The following is a 16,422-nucleotide window of genomic DNA, read 5'->3' as shown; positions in this document are numbered from 1 at the left end:
TCGGGTATGAATATTCAACTGTTGTTACTACTAACCCCCCTTATGGGATGCCCCTGAGGTTGGAGGAAGCGGATATGCTGGGCGAAGCGAAGCACGAGGGCGATCGCCCCCCTATATACGAGGTTTGGGTCCTATTCCTGAGGATCGTGAATTTTCTGGTCCTTACACTGAGAGAGACTTCGAATCTTCGGATGATGAAGTGGCCCCGAGAAGGAGGCGTCCTGGAAAAGAGCCAATGGCCGATGGAAGGCAACGCCCCCAAAGCACCCCAGGGGCGAATCCCCAAGAAGTGCAGGAAAGGATCAGGGCTCATGAGGCTGAAATCCAAAGGCTGAGGCGTGATTTGGAGGCTCACCAGGCCACCAGACCCCAGATACCTCCTAGGGGGAGAAATCCTCCTCCTGTCATAGACCTGGATGGTCCGGTAAGAAGAAGGGCTGTTGTCCCAAGAACTGATCCAAGCAATCTCCTTCCCCTTGGAGATCCTGATGATCCAACTCCACCCTTCACAGAAGAGATAATGAATGCCCATATCTCGAGGAAATTTAAGATGCCCACTATCAAAGCCTATGATGGCACGGGAGATCCCGCTAATCATGTTAGGACATTCTCTAATGCACTGCTGCTGCAACCCGTGAATGATGCTATAAAGTGTCGGGCCTTCCCTCAAACCCTGTCGGGTATGGCTCAAAGATGGTACAGTCGCCTGCCCCCAAATTCTATTGGATCGTTCAGAGAATTAAGTCAGGCTTTTATTAAGCAATTCATCAGTGGAAGAGTCCATGAGAAAAGTTCAGCATCTCTTATGAGTCTTGTGCAGGGAGCTAAGGAATCCTTAAGAGATTACCTGAATCGTTTTACAAAGGAGGCTTTAAAAGTCCCAGACCTTGATGATAAGGTAGCCATGATAGCACTGCAACAAGGAACTAGGGATGAGTTTTTCAAGATGTCTTTGGCCAAACGACCCCCTGAGAGCATGTTGCAGCTCCAAGAGAGGGCAGGGAAGTATATCAAGGTTGAAGAAAGTATGAGGAAGACCGTAGTAAGTAATGAGCCCACTGGAGGCAAGAAACGAAAAACTGATTTGGAGTATATCGCTAAGGACAAATATCCTAGAACCGAACAAAACCCTGATTCAACCCCCAAGAAGGGAGGACCTGGGCAAAAGTTCACTGAATACGCTAAGCTGAATGCTCCCAGAAGTCAGATTTTGATGGAGATTGAGAAAGATAGAGATATTCGCTGGCCTAAGCCCTTGAAGGCTGATCCCGCCAACCTAGATAAGGGCAAGTATTGCAGGTTTCACAAAGATGTTGGCCATGACACCGATGAGTGTAGGCAGTTGAAAGATGAAATTGAGTTTTTGATTCGAAAAGGAAGATTGAACAAGTATACTGGAGATGGAGGAGACAGAAATAATAATGGAAGGAAGAACTTTGAAGATCGTAGGAGGGACCAAGATGATCAGGGGCGGAATCCCCAACCTAGAGGACCAGTTATAAACACCATTTATGGAGGGCCGAGACCTCGAGGGCCTGTGATAAACACGATCTTTGGAGGTCCAACTGCTGCTGGATTGTCCAAAAATTCCAGAAAGGCATATACTAGAGAGGTTATGCATATTGTTGGAGAAGCCCCGAAGAGGGCCAGGACAGAAGTAACATTGGCTTTTGATGATTCCGACCTAGAGGGTGTGAAGTTTCCCCATGACGACCCGCTGGTCATAACGCCGATAATAGGAAATAGCCCGGTTAAGAGGGTCCTTGTGGATAATGGTGCTTCTGTGGATATCTTGCTCCACGACACCTTTCTAAGGATGGGGTATAACGACTCCCAGTTGACACCAACCGACATGCCGATATATGGATTTGCTGGAGTAGAATGTCCTGTGGAAGGGATAATTAAATTGCCAACCACCATAGGTACGGAGCCAAGGCAAGCAACGCAGATGCTGGATTTTGCGGTGGTAAAGGCTAGTTCAACTTATAATGCTATCATGGGGAGAACAGGGATACATGCCTTCAAGGCAGTCCCCTCTTCCTACCATTCAGTCATGAAGTTTCCCACCCGAAACGGGATTGGAGAAGAGAGAGGAGATCAAAAAATGGCTAGAAGCTGTTATGTGGCCTCTTTGAGGGCAGATGGAGTCGGGGGGCAGGTTCTTCCTATTGAAGATATGGATGTTCGAGAAAATGATGAGAATAGAGGAAGGCCAGCAGAAGAATTGGTTTCGGTTCCTTTAGATCCCAAGAATCCTGAGAGGATGACTTTCATTGGAGCCACATTAGAGGAGCCCCTTAGAGGGAAGTTAGTGAAATTTTTGCAAGAAAATAGTGATGTGTTTGCATGGTCAGCAGCTGATATGCCAGGCATAGACCCGGAGTTAATTACTCACAAGCTAAACGTGGATCCAAGCCGGAAGACAGTGAAACAAAAGAAAAGAAATTTTGCCCCGAAAAGACAAGAGGCTATAAGGCAGGAAGTGGAAAAGCTCTTAGAGGCTGGTTTCATTGAGGAGATTCAATTTTCGGAGTGGTTAGCAAACCCTGTAATGGTGAAGAAGGCTAATGGAAAGTGGAGGATGTGTATAGACTTCACCGATCTGAATGATGCATGCCCCAAAGACTGTTTTCCGCTGCCTAGAATTGATACCTTGATTGATGCCACCGCTGGACATGAGATGCTGAGTTTCATGGATGGGTTTAGCGGATACAACCAGATCAAAATGCATAAGGATGACATTCCAAAGGTATCATTTATCACTGACTTTGGTGTTTATTGTTATCTTGTTATGGCGTTTGGTCTCAAGAATGCAGGAGCCACCTATCAAAGGTTGGTGAATAGAATTTTTAAGGATCTTATTGGTAAGACTATGGAAGTCTATGTTGATGACATGTTAGTCAATAGTCTAGTAAAGACTGATCATATAGCCCATTTAAGGGAAGCTTTTGAGGTCCTGAGGTACCACAAGATGATGTTGAATCCTACGAAGTGTGCTTTCGGAGTAGGATCTGGAAAATTCTTGGGACTGATGGTCTCAAAGAGGGGAATTGAGGCTAACCCGGATAAGATAAAGGCAATCCTGGACATGGAACCACCAAAAACTGTTAAGGATGTTCAGAAGCTTACAGGAAGGGTTGCTGCGTTAGGACGATTCATCTCCAAGTCAGGAGACAAGTGCTTGTCATTTTTCAAGTCACTAAAGAACATCAAAGACTTCGTATGGAGTGAGGAAAATCAGAAGGCATTTGAAGAGTTAAAGAAGTATATGGGCCAGGCCCCGTTGTTGGCCAAGCCAGTTCTGAATGAAGTTTTATTCTTGTACTTAGCTGTTTCAGAGAGCGCCTTGAGCGCGGTGTTGGTTAAGGAGGAACTGAAAGTCCAGAAACCCGTATACTATGTCAGCAAAATTTTGCATGGTGCTGAGTTGAATTATTCAGCCATTGAGAAATTCGCTTTAGCCTTGGTAATGGCTTCAAGAAAGCTGCGTCCTTATTTTCAAGCTCACCAAATTGAAGTGCTAACAAATCAGCCACTGAGAAATATCATTCACAGTCCCAAGGCAAGTGGGAGACTGATTAAGTGGGCAATAGAGTTGGGAGAGTTCGATCTCAAGTATAAGCCACGTACGGCCATAAAAGCCCAGGCACTAGCTGACTTTGTGGTGGAATGTACCATACCCAACCAAGAAGTCGGGGGGCAGGAAGATACCATACCTCAAGACAAGAGAGTCGACAATGGGGACAGGGAGAAGAATGACAAGGAGAAAGAATATTGGGTTCTCTATTTTGATGGAGCATCAAAAACAAATTCCAGTGGAGCAGGGTTGGTTTTGCAAAGCCCTGATGGGTTCTTAATTGAGTATGCTATGAAGTTAGATTTTCCAACCACAAACAATGAGGCAGAGTATGAAGCCCTGATAGCTGGCCTTGGTCTAGCTGGGACACTTAGAGTCAAAAACTTAAAGGTCCGTGGAGACTCGAAGCTGATCATATCCCAGGTAAAGGGAGAATTTGAGGCAAGGGATGATACGATGGCTAAGTATGTCTGCCTAGTAAGGGCTATGATGACCCAATTTAATGAATGCCATGTTGAACACATTCCAAGGGAAGAAAATGTTAAGGCAGATGCGCTATCAAAGTTCGCTTCGTCTGAGATTGAAGAAAGTTCAGGAAGTGTGTACTTCCGTGTTTTGAAGACACGGAGCATAGATGTTAAGCTAGTGGCTCCCATAGGCTTGGGGACGTCATGGATTGATCCCATCAAGGCTCACATTCAGACCGGTTGGTTGCCAAGTGATGCAACTGAAGCACGGAAGTTAACTGTTCGGGCACTAAGATACTCTTTGATAGATGGGATTCTTTACAAAAGATCTTTCGTGGTTCCCTACTTGAGGTGTCTCAGGCCCGATGAGGCACGCTTGGCTCTTGAAGAAGTGCATGAAGGTATTTGTGGACAACACTTGGGGGGCAGGGCCTTGGCTCATAAGATAACTCGTTTAGGCTTCTATTGGCCAGAAATGATGGCTGATGCCAAAGAATATGTAAAGAAGTGTGACCGCTGTCAGAAGCATGCACCAATTGTTAGACAACCCCCTGAGATGCTGACCTCTATCAACTCGCCTATTCCCTTTGCCATGTGGGGGATGGATATTCTAGGGCCTTTTCCTATGGCCACGGCACAAAGGAAATTTCTGATTGTAGCCATTGATTATTTCACCAAGTGGATCGAAGCCAAACCCTTGGCCAAAATCACTACTAAGCAGGTTGCACAATTCCTATGGGAAAATATTATGTGCCGATATGGAATTCCCCGTATCCTTGTCACTGACAATGGAACACAATTCAACAATGAGGAATTCAAGAAGTATTGTGAAGAAAATGAAATTGAGTTACGATTCACCTCTGTGGCTCACCCGCAAGCCAATGGACAAACAGAGGTAGCAAATCGGATAATCCTGGATGGACTAAAGAAGAGGATCGAGAAGTCAAGAAATAATTGGGTAGATGAGATACTTCCAATATTATGGGCCTACAGGACTACTTGTAGAGTCACGACAGATGCAACTCCTTTCATGTTGGCATATGGGGCGGAAGCAGTAGTTCCCGTGGAGATATCACATTCCTCTCCAAGGATTCAGGCTTTCGATGAGAAAGAAAATGAGGAAGGGCAGAGATTAGCCCTGGATTTAATTGATGAAGTGCGAGATAAAGCACATGCAAAGATAGTAGAATATCAGAAAAAAGCTTCATTCTACTACAACCTAAGGGTTAAAGAAAGGTTTTTTAAACAAGGCGATCTAATCTTGAGGAAGATAGAAGCATCTGGTGTAGGACAAAAAGGGAAGCTTGCCCCGAATTGGGAAGGGCCGTACAGAGTCAAGAGTGTTCAAGGTAGAGGAACCTACAAGCTAGAGACTATGGATGGTTTTGAAGTCCCGAGAACTTGGCATGCACAAAACCTGAAGGTTTACTATGTGTAGGGAAGCCGGATACGATTCTCACTCGTCAGGATGGCGAGTAGGTTGAAAAGCACCTTGAAGCTTTGCTTGCTTAGGATTTATATGTTTTATTTTTATTACGAAGTTTATTAAGACTTGTGTAAGGGATGAATCCCAGACAATTTTATGAAATTCATGAGTTCTTCAAAGTATGTTTGTGGCCTAACAAATAAAAATCAAATGCATGGATGCAAGCATAAAAGGTGATAAATGAAATAGATCTGATAGATGTTACAAAAGTTCGATAAATAAAGTCTCGAAAATAAAAAAAAAAACAAGCCACGCAGGGCTGAAAAAGCTCTAAGGAGCTGAAGTACCCTCGGCATCCATATCATCGTCCTCTCCACTCTCGCTGGATGTCTCTGTCGTCTCGGAGGAGGAGGAAGAGCTGTCGTCCTCAGCAGGTCTGGAAGAAGACTCGGGAGGAGGAAGGAGTGGATCCTGAGGAACATGGTCCGAGACAACTACTCGGGTACGAAACCTCTGTAGCAAAGCCTCGTCATCAGGGCAGATATAGACCGCCGGGTTAATATCAGGACAAGCCTCGTTCACGGTCCCAAGGGCCGTGTCCCAACCAGTCCTAAAAAACCCAGGAAAGACTGAATCATCCCTAATCCTCATGGATTGGGCAAACTCCTCCGAGTCCAGATAGTTGTCTATAGTTTATCCTTCTCCGCCCGAAGTACCACCAGCTCGGCGTTAGACTCTCCGAGTTCTTCCTCCTTGCGCTTGAGCTTCTTCTCCAGGGTAGCGTACTTCTTCTGTTGCCTCCTGAGGGCATTATCGGCCTTATCAGAAGCCCGCTTCCATGATTCGGCTTGCCTCACAGCGCCTTGAAAATAGGCGTTAGACTGAAACAAAGCAATTAACAAAGTATAAGGCAAGAAAATGCTACAAGAGCGAAAAATAAGTTCAAAAAAGAGAAGGCATACCGAAGCCAGAGACTGAGCTCCCATGAGCTTGATCCTCTCAAGATCAGGGGTGGCCACCACATCAGTAAAATCCTTGGGAGTCACGCTATGGTAGGACCAATCCCAAGCATGTTTCGTGGAACCAACTACGGTGTCCCCTCGGCGGAATCCCCAGAGAGGCTGAAAGGCGCCTGTGGCAGCAGCAGTAGGGGCAGCAGCAGTGATAGGAGTACCATGGCCTCCAGCTCCTTCAGTTGAGGCCTCCCCTATAGGCTCTTTGTGCTTCTTCAAAAAGATAGGCTCCATGGCCTTTCCCCGGGTGTCTAGGCCTGCGAGCCGAGCTTTCTTCATCCTAGCTGTTTCCTCAACCAAAGGAACATTGTCCTCGTTAATCTCCTTAGCAGCTGAAACAAAGCAAAGGACAAAATAAGTGAAGTTAATAATGCATGAAATGAAGTAAAATTGAGAAGGGAAGAAAAATACCCTGTTCAGAAATAGAGGATAGTCCCACATGAATCAGGGAAAACTCCTCTAAGAGAGTCCAGCTGGTAGTCGTGCCATCATCCTGAGTAAGCCCATTATAAATAATAGTTTCTTCAGGAGTTAAGTGAATGGATTTGAGGCTACCATCACTGACCTTCCCAAAGGAAGATCGAAAAAGTGTGCCCCAGTCACCATTCTCCCAACGTAACCCGACGAAACTATTCCTCCAATTTTGATTATTATCAGGAATAGAGGCACTGTTAAAGATATGTTTGCTTTTGGGCCTTTGCTTGACATAGACCCAGCCGCAGATACTGGAAGAACTATTGTAACACTGAAAGACTTTCCTAAAAACAGCTACAGAAAGAGGAAAGCCCTCCCTAAGACAGCAGACCATAAAACATAGAATGTTCCTCCAGGCATTTGGAGGAAGCTGACACGGGTTGATTTGTAAATCAGCCAAAAGATGAGGAATAAAGGGGTGAAAAGGAAACCTAAGCCCAGCATTAAGGGCATCTGTGTAAATGAAAAGAGTATCGGGTCTCCAGTGGCAAGTACGATCACCACCAAAGACTGGAACTAATATAAGAGGAGGAAGGACGTAATAACGAGCATTTAGTTTATTGAAGTCTATGTTGTGCCAAGTATTACAATGATTAAAAGAGTCGAGATGTGCAGTGGAGGGATATTCATCCCCCCTAGTGTTAATCATATCAATTAAAGACATATATGAAGAGCGGATCTCGATATCCTTACCTCGTTTTGAAGCCGAGGCTATCTTGGCCGCCCTCTCGGAACTCTTGTCAGCCATTTTAGTAAAGACTGGAAAAGACTTGGAAGGCTAAAGGAGGGGATTTGAGAGAGGAGGAGTTTAGAAATTTCTAGGATGATTGAAGAAATGAGATGAGAAGGTGTGAGGATTCCACTCTCCCATCCCACTCTTATATAGTCACAAAGAAGGCTAGTTGGGCCTAGAAAAGCCCATTTGGGCCCAAGAAAAGAATGTTCTGGAAGGATCCAGAAACGAAATTTAAATTAAATAGATATTTACGGAAATTTCTGGAAGAATCCAAAGAGAGCCATAGAAGTTCTGGAAAGTCAGAAATTTGAGCCAAAACCCGGCTAAAAGCAATGGGCCTGAGTTTGAGCCCAAAATGTCAGCCCAAATTAAATTGAAAAGCCCAGAACTAGGGCCCAATTAAAAGGCCTGTGGAAAAGATGGTCAATAAGAAACGAGCCCAGAAAAGGGCCTATATAATTAAAAGTGGGAGGCCCAGGATAAGGCCCACTATATTTAAAAAAAAAAAAAGAAGAAGAAGGGGTTAAATCAGGCCCATGAAGCCAAAGCCCTGTTGAAAAAATAGGTCCAAAAATCAGCCCAACAAATCCAACCCAGGTTTAGGGCAGGGGTCATCCCAATAAAAGGTAAGCCCAGAAAAGGGCCTAATTAATTGGGGAATAAGAGCCCAAAAACAAAACCCAAATAAAGGCCCAGGAAAATAGGAATAAAAGGTTGATATCCTGACCCAATTCGATTAGGACTTGCATTACATTCCTAGTCGAATGAGTTGAGATTGAAATTCTGTCGATCAGGGCTGAAGAAAAGGTTTATTTCGATCAGGATTTGGACCTATTCGACCAGGAAGTGTACAGAAATCCAGATCGAAACTCTTGAGATCGAAATTGCTTCGATCAGGGCTTAGAAGGAGGGTTAATTTGGTCAGAAAACAAGAATCCTGACCGAAAGGGGAGAAAATCCTATTTGAAAATTGCATTAAAAAAAAAGGGGGGGTGAAAATCCTGGCCGAAATTCGACCAGGACCTCTGCTCGAATATTCCTGCTCGAAAATCCTTCGACCAGGGCTGATAGAAGGTTAATTCGACCAGGATCCTGGTCGAATGGATTCCTGCTCGAAAATTGCATTAAAAAAAAAATCCAGAAATTAAAGGATAAATCCCAGAAATTAGGGAAAAAATCCAGAAATTAAGGATAAATCCCAAAAATTAGGGGAAAAATCCAGAAAATTAGGGAAAAATCCAGAAATTAAGGATAAATCCCAGAAAATTAGGGAAAAATCCCAGAAATTAGGGAAAAATCCAGAAATTAAGGATAAATCCCAGAAAATTAGGGAAAAATCCCAGAAAATTAGGGAAAATCCCAGAAAATTGGGGAAAAATTCCTGGAAATTAAGATAATTTCTGAATAAAAGGAAGATTCATTGTAAATGTGTAGGTCGCTCCACACTTTACGCAAAATGAAACCCTATAAGGGAACAAATAGATTTAACTTCCGCGAAACCTAATCAATGTTTCCCAAAAGTTGGGGGGCAAATGATAGGGATAAATAAGTCCTGATTTTATAATTAATGGGCTGCTAGGCCCAATAATAAGATGTATAATATTCAGACCAGAAAGGTTAAGCCTGATGGACCAGATCAGGCCTGGTGGAATAAAAAAGGCCCAAAAGCCCTGATTATTAATTAATTTCGTAATTAATTAATAAGGGAAAAATCAGCTATTGAGAAGAGTCCCGATAAGGATATAAATCCTTATAGATTAGCCTCAAGGGGACCTAAAAGGATAAGGAATCAGCTTCCTACTTCCTAGGACTCCTAAGTCTATCCTAATTCAGAGGCTTGTCCACCAAGTCTCCTACACCAAGTCCAATTCAAGGACTCCCAACATCTATATAAGGGGCCTCACCCCACAAATCAGAACTACGTTTTTTGACTTGATCCTTGGCAATCAGCAAGGTACGTAGGCATCTTGTTAAGGCAGATTGAGTCACGAAACACAAGAGCAGTCAAATCGAGCCTCAAAGCTCACGTTCCTTAATATTAAATACCGCAATTATATATATTAGTTTTTAATCCATAACAGGTTTTTAAGCATTTTAAAACATCAATCTGATTTTTAAGAATTTGTAAAACCCAGGGACTGTTTTGTGAAAATAAGGAAAGAACGATGGCTAAAATGTAATTTCGCCATCGTCTTCCTCATCTTCCTTCTCCGGTGGCCGGCCGCCATTAACGGCTGCCACCAAGCTTTCCGACGAACTCAGAAATCGCCCAGAACTGGACCAAAATCACGTCATTTAATCGTTGCAATACCAGGAAACAAAATATGGAATCGAAATTATCAACACATCAACGAAACAGCCGGAATCGTCGCCTGAAAATTCCGCCGCCGTTTCGACCCGTTTTCCGATCACCACCTTCCCGACATCGTCTATTAAAACCAGTGGTACCATTCGATTCGTCTTTTGACGATCTATACTTCTGTGCAATCAATTTCAAGCAATAACCCTTAACCCAGAAAAACCCAATTTTTAATTTAGAACATTCATATCAAAAACCCTAATTTTATTTTCGAGAATCAAACCCCCTTTTCTATATGTTATTGAACTCAGTTTTTGACATATAATATACCAAATTGACCAGAAAAAATATGCTCTACAACATGGAAGCATCAAATCACATCAACAACTTCAAGAACAAATTTTCATAATTTAATTACTAAATAATTCGAATATAAATAAATAAATAAGAAAATTACCATGATTTTTGGGCAGAAACTGATGATTGATTCAGAAAGAAGATTTCGAGAGCTTCGTTTTGATATGCTGCACGCCCGAATCGGAGTTTGATAACGCCTTCGTTCTTGTGTTTGATTCTCGGGAACGTATCGGTTTTCTAGGGTTTTCTCTGTATATACGGTGTTTTAACTGGTTGCAAATGAATAAACGGAATAAACAAAATAAGAAATAGACTATTTATATTTATGGAATATTGGATCGTTCTGGATCGTTTTGGATCGTTAAATTAGTTGCTTAGCCGCTAAGTAACTATAAAAACGATACAATTCAATACCAGAATTGGATAATTATCAAAACCGGGCTTTTTATAAAACACCATATACGAAAATAATATAAAAATATCCCGTCTCTCGAGACTACGGGTTTTTGTTGATTACCGAAATGATTGTCATATCGAAAATTGTACGCTGGGACACGTACGAGTCAAACCGTAATCCGGATTGAAAAAGTCAAAACACGGAAAATATCCGGAATCACCAGATTAGGTTAGGAAGGAGTTTTCGGAAGAGTTTCAGGTTATAAAAACGCAAAAACGGTTGAGGTTGGACGATTCCCGGCTTTATAAAATAGTTTTGTAATTATTTAGAAAATAATTAATAATTCATAAATCATTATAAAATCATCTAACAGTCCAAAAATTACTAGAAAAATATCACAATTATCTATATTTTATTCTGAGCACATAAAAATTAAAATACTCAAATAATATCACATATAAACACCCAAACACCAATTCCACTTATCAGATAATTCACCAAAATTCACATAAAATCACATAAATAATTCCAAATAATTATAATAATAATATTTGAAAATATGGGATATACACTCTATCTACTAATGTACAACAAACTTGGGTTGCCTCCAAGAAGCGCTTGCTTTACGTCGTTAGCTTGACGTAGAATCGCGAGATCAAATGGACAACAAAATAGCACTAACCACCTCGCGGTTTATCATGTCACCATAGTAATGCTTCAATCTCTAACCATTTACCTTGAATGTTTGGCCCGGATCATTCTCAAAAATTTCCGCCGCTCCATGTCGTAGTTTTGACAACAAACAGCCCTAACCACCTCGACTTCAATTTTCCAGGAATAAGACGGAGACGATAGTTAAACAAAAGAACTTGTTGCCCCGACACAAATGATTTGAGCACTAGACCCCTATCGTGTCACCTCTTGACTTTCTCCTTATACATTTTGTTGTTCTCATACGCTTGAAGTCGAAACTCATCGAGTTCATTCAATTGAAGCATCATCTTCTTACCAGTTGCATCCAAATCAAGATTCAACTTCTTTAAAGCCCAATATGCTTTATGCTCTAGCTGCACAGGAAAATGACATCCTTTCCCAAAAACCAACTGATACGGAGATATGCCTAACGGAGTCTTGTATGTTGTTCGATACACCCAAACAACTTCATCAATCTTCAAAGACCAATATTTCCTTAATGGACACACAACTTTCTCTAAAATGCGTTTGATCTCTCTGTTACATACCTCAGCTTGACCATTCGTCTGAGGATCGTAAGCTGTAGCAATGCGATGATTCATATTATACCTTTTCATCATAGCAGTGAACTTGCGATTACAGATATGTGATCCCTCATCACTGATTATGACTCTTGGGGTCCCAAATCTTGGTAATATCCTCTTGTGAAGAAAATTTAGCACTACTTTCGCATCGTTCGTCGGTAAAGCCTTGACTTCCACCCATTTCGAGACATAATCAATCGCCAACAAGATATAATGATTATTACAAGATGAGACAAATAGCCCCATGAAGTCAATTCCCCAAACATCAAAGACTTCAACCTCGAGAAGCACATTAAGAGGCATCTCATCCCTCTTGGACATATTACCCACTCGTTGACATCGATCACATTTCAAAACGAATAGATGATCATCTTTAAACAAAGTTGGCCAAAAGAATCCTTCTTGAAGAATATGAGCTGTTGTCTTCTCCACCATAGTGTCCTCCATAAAGACCCCCCCCCCCGTTTCGCTGTAAGGAATACATCTCCTGATGATTTGGTCAGCTCCTTGCCGAAATAGAAATGGCTCATCCCACATATACCACTTCCCTTCGTACAGAAACTTCTTCCTTTGAGCATAAGTCAAATCTGGAGGCATAACGTTACTCACAAGGTAGTTCAAAATATCGGCAAACCACGGTTCTTCTACTTGCATTCCAAATAGTTGCTCATCGGGAAAAAACTCGTTAATCAAAGACTTATCTTGTGAAGTTGCATTTGGATCCTCCAAATGAGAGAGATGATCGGCGACTTAATTTTCATTCCATTTCTATCCTTGACCTCTAATTCAAACTTCTAAAGTAAAAGAACCCATCGAATCAGTCTAGGCTTCGAGTCCTTCTTCGAGACGAGATAGCGAATGGCAGCGTAATCTGTGAAAACTGTCACCTTTATCCCAAGTAGATAAGATCGAAACTTCTCAAAACCATAGACAATAGCCAAAAGTTCTTTCTCAATAGTGGTGTAGTTCAGTTAAGCACCATTGAGGTTCTCACTAGCATAGTAGATCACATGAAACATGTTATTCTTTCTTTGCCCAAGAACTGCTCCAACTGCATAGTCACTTGCATCGCACATCATTTCAAATGGTTCAAACTAATCAGGTGCAGTTATGACAGGTGTCATAATAAAACTCTTCTTTAAGCTCTCAAAAGCAGCGAGGAACTCGTCATCAAACTTGAAAGGAACACCTTTCTCTAGTAAATTGCACAACAGCTTCGAAATCTTAGAGAAGTCCTTGATGAAACTCCAGTAGAAACCCGCATGACCAAGAAAACTGTGAATGTTCACAGAAATTGGTGGAGGAAGATTTTCAATGATCCCCACCTTGGCTTTGTCCACCTCGAGACCCTTACTAGAGACCTTATCACCAAGGATGATGCCTTGGCGCACCATAAAATGACATTTCTCCCAATTGAGAGCCAGGTTGGTCTCAACACACCTTTTCAGCACTAAGCCAAGATTGTGCAAGCATTCATCATAAGAAGTTCCAAAGACCGAGAAATCATCCATGAACATTTCTATATTATTACCAATCATATCAGAGAAGATAGTCATCATGCATCTCTGAAAAGTGGCTGGCGCACCACATAGCCCAAAAGAAACTCTCCTGAATGCAAAAGAACCAAAAGGACATGTGAATGTAGTCTTCTCTTGATATTCTGGAGCGATACAAATCTAATTATAACCCAAATAACCATCCAGAAGATACTATTAATCATGCCCAACCAATCTATCAAGCATCTAATCAATGAAAGAAAGAGGGAAGTGATCTTTCCTTGTAGCCTTGTTCAACTTTCTATAATCCATGCAAACTCTCCACCCCGTGACTGTTCGTGTAGGAATAAGATCATTTTTCTCATTTGCAACCACAGTGATACCTCCTTTCTTCGGCACACACTGAACTGGGCTCATCCAAGAACTATAAAAAATGGGATAGATGATCACTGCATCTTGCCACTTGAGGATTTCCTTATTTAAAACCTCTTTAGTGATCAGATTTAGCCTTCTCTGTTGCTCAACAGTAGGCTTGCTTCCTTCCTCTAGCAGAATTTTATGCATACAATAAGAAGGGCTAATTCCCTTGATATCTGTTGTAGTCCATCCAATTGTAGACTTGAACTGTCTAAGAATTCTCAAAAGCTTTTCCTCATCGCTACCTGAAAGGTTAGATGAAATAATAACAGAAAACGTAGATGCATCACCTAAAAACGTATACCTCAAATGTTCAGGTAAAGGATTAAGCTCAAGAGTAGGAGCTTCCTTAATAAAGTAGGAGCTTCCTCAATAGATGGCTCCTCCAATCCAAGAGATTCAAAAGGCATTTCCAAACATTGTTTCCATGGAGAACCATCCAAATATTGTAACTGTTGGTTGCTTTCATCATCTTTGCTATCGGAATCCCTTAAGAAGGCTTTCTCTAAGACACCAGATTTCAGCACATGATCCAGTTCTGAAGTAACCACAGATTCGACCAACTCAACCTTAAAGCAGTCCTCTTCATCAGTGGGAAATTTAATGGCTTTATAAACATTGAAGGTAACATCCTGATCCTGAACTCGCATATTAAGCTCACCCTTCTGCACATCTATCAAGGTTCGGCCTGTAGCCAAGAAAGGTCTTCCCAAGATTATGGGAATCTTCTTATCTTCCTCGAAATCAAGAATAAAAAAGTCAGCAGGAAAGATGAGTTTGTCCACCTTGACCAATACATCTTCCACAATGCCTCGTGGATATGTTATAGAGCGATCAGCCAACTACAAAGACATATATGCAGGCTTTGGATTAGGTAGACCCAACTTCTTGAAGATAGATAAAGGCATCAAGTTGATGCTAGCTCCCAAGTCACATAAGCATTTGTCGAATGACACTTTTCCAGTGGTGCACAGAATAGTGAAGCTTCCAGTATCTTTAAGGTTTGGAGGCAACTTCTATTGCAGCACAACACCGCATTCCTTCGTTAGTGCAACTGTCTCTAAGTCATTGAGCTTCACTAGAGAGAATACCTTTCATGAACTTCGCATAACTAGGCATTTGTTCAAGAGCTTCAGCGAAAGGTATGTTAATGTGAAGTTTCTTGAAAATTAGCAAATTGCTTATCCAGGAGGAGGATAGACCTGTTTTTCCCCTGTATTACCCTCAGGAGGAGTGTTGACAACAGCTGTCTTCCTTGGTTCCACTTCTGCTCCCTTTGGCTCTTTTTCATCAGCCACAACTTCAGATTCTGGAGCCTTAGCTTTTTCAGGATTTGCAACCTTTCCAGACTTCAATGTAATTGCCTTGACATGCTCCTTAGCTTCCTTCTTTCTTGAAACTTCAGTGTCACTAGGAAGTGTGCCAGGTTGACAATTCAGTAAGGCATTAGTAATCTGCCCAATTTGATTATCCAAGGTCTTGATAGAAACAACTTGGCTCTTGCACATGAGCCTCAACTCCTCCAATTCAGATTTTTCATTAGCTTGAGGTAACTGCTAAAGTTGAAGTTGTTGCCTTGGTGCATATTGTGGTTGTTGAAAACTATGAGGGTTATACTACTTTGTTGTGTATGGTTGATAAGGCTATTGCACCGTATTCTGATTGTTACTCCAACTGAAGTTAAAATGATTGCGGTTGTTGGGATGATAAGTGGTTGGAGCTTGCTGCTGTGATTCTGAAAGTTGCTCACAAAATGAGTTAATTCGCTAGAAATAACACATTGCTCAGTCTCATGTGCCCCCGTACAAAACTCACAAACACTAGTGATCTAGTTAACTCCATAATTAGCCAAAAAATCCACTTTCATCATTCAAGCTTTAAGTTGAGCAGCTATAGCAGTAGCTGTATCCACTTCCAGAGTTCCTGCTAGCTTGCCTTGCGATATTCGCTGTGTAGGATTCTGGTACTCATTAGCTGCCATTAGCTCAATCAACTCACAAGCTTCATTATAACTTTTGGCCCATAAAGCTCCACCAAATGCTGCATCAAGCATAGGTCTAGACTGTGCGTCTAATACAATATAAAATAGTTTATGATCATCCAATCAGGCACGCCATAGTGCGAGCACTTCCTAAGCATCTCCTTCTAGCAATCCCAAGCCTCACACAAAGATTCTCCAGATTGCTGCATAAACTGAGTAAAAGCATTCCTGATTGCAGCTGTCTTCGCCATTAGGAAGAATTTAGTGAGAAATTTTTGAGCAAGATCCTCCCAAGTAGTAATAGAGTCTGATGGTATAGAATGTAACCAACACTTAGCCTTATCCCTTAGAGAAGAAAATGGGAAAATATTCAGCTTGATAGCATCTTCAGTCATGCCATTGAACTTTAAAGTGTCACAAATCTCGATGAAATCCCAAATGTGCATGTTGGGATCTTCTATAGGAGAACCGCCAAACTGAACTGAATTATGTATCATCTGAATCG

General features: G+C 41.9%; 1 non-coding gene across 1 annotated transcript; it reads left to right on the top strand.

Annotated features, from left to right (window-relative positions):
• Nucleotides 1-16,046: 16,046 nt before the first annotated feature.
• LOC141694055 (small nucleolar RNA R71) lies at nucleotides 16,047-16,153 on the top strand. The gene has a single exon (XR_012563387.1). It is a non-coding gene; the product is annotated as a small nucleolar RNA R71 (small nucleolar RNA).
• The last annotated feature ends 269 nt before the right edge of the window (nucleotides 16,154-16,422 follow it).

The sequence above is a fragment of the Apium graveolens genome, chromosome 10 (genome assembly GCF_009905375.1).
Source record: "Apium graveolens cultivar Ventura chromosome 10, ASM990537v1, whole genome shotgun sequence".
In the NCBI taxonomy this organism is placed as follows: Eukaryota; Viridiplantae; Streptophyta; class Magnoliopsida; order Apiales; family Apiaceae; genus Apium; species Apium graveolens.
This window is presented reverse-complemented; position numbering and strand designations above follow the sequence as displayed.